This window comes from Homarus americanus, unplaced genomic scaffold (genome assembly GCF_018991925.1).
Source record: "Homarus americanus isolate GMGI-L3 unplaced genomic scaffold, GMGI_Hamer_2.0 scaffold51128, whole genome shotgun sequence".
NCBI lineage: Eukaryota > Metazoa > Arthropoda > Malacostraca > Decapoda > Nephropidae > Homarus > Homarus americanus.
In genome coordinates this window covers 83,013-84,267 of record NW_024732934.1, presented here as the reverse complement: position 1 = coordinate 84,267, position 1,255 = coordinate 83,013, and positions in this window count along the sequence as shown.

Genomic DNA, 1,255 nt, shown 5'->3' with positions numbered 1-1,255 from the left:
TGGATGGCCACTAGCTTGACTTTCGGTTCGATGGCCACTAGCTTGACTCTGTGTCTGGGATGGCCACTAGCTTGACTCTCTGTCCGGATGTCTTTGACTGTGTCGGATGCAAGCTTGACTCTGTGTCTGGATGGCCACTAGCTTGACTCTGTGTCTGGGATGCAATACTAGCTTGACTCTGTGTCTGATGGTCACTAGCTTGACTCTGTGTCTGGGATGGCCACTAGCTTGACTCTGTGTCTGGGATGGCCACCAGGTTATGGCTACTAGCTTGACTTCTGTCCGGGATGGCACTAGCTTGACTTGTGTCGATGGCCATAGCTTTTGTCGGGATGCATAGACCTGTGTCTGCACTACTTGACTCTCTGTGTCCGGATGGCCACTAGCTTGACTTCTGGTGGGATGGCCACTAGCTTGACTCTGTGGGGATGTTGTGTGTGGGCTGACTCTGTGTCTGGATGGCCACTAGCTTGACTCTGTGTCTGGGATGGCCACTAGCTGACTCTGCCTGGGATGGCCACTTAGCTTGACTCTGTGTCTGGATGCCACTAGCTTGACTCTGTGTCTGGATGGCTGCTTGACTTTGTGTCTGGATGGCCACTAGCTTGACTTGTGTCTGGGATGGCCACTAGCTTGACTCAGTCCAGGATGGCCACTAGCTTGACTCTGTGTCTGGATGGCCACTAGCTTGACTCTGTGTCTGGGATGGCCACTAGCTTGACTCTGTGTCTGGGATGGCTACTAGCTTGACTCTGTGTGGGTGTGTCTGGATGGCCACGTTGTCTGTTTCGTGTGGTCTGGGATGGCACTGGTTGTGGGATGGCGACTCTGTGTCGATGGCCACTAGCTTCTCTGTGTCTGGATGGCCACTAGCTTGACTCTGTGTCTGGGATGGCCACTAGCTTGACTCTGTGTCGATGGTCACTAGCTTGACTCTGTGTCTGGGATGGCCACTAGCTTGACTTGGCCAGCTTGTGTGTCGGGATGGCACTAGCTGACTCTGTGTCTGGGATGGTCACTAGCTTGACTCTGTGTCTGGGATGGCCACTAGCTTGACTCTGTGTCTGGGATGGCCACTAGTTGACTCTGTGTCGGATGGACTTGGCCACTAGCTGACTCTGTGTCGGGATGGCAGTGCTGGTCGGATGGCGTTTGTCGATGACTAGCTTGACTCGCTGGATGGCCACTATCTTGTCGGGATGGCCTGCTGCTCTGTGTCTGGCATGGGCTGGTCTGGGATGCACAGCTTGACTCT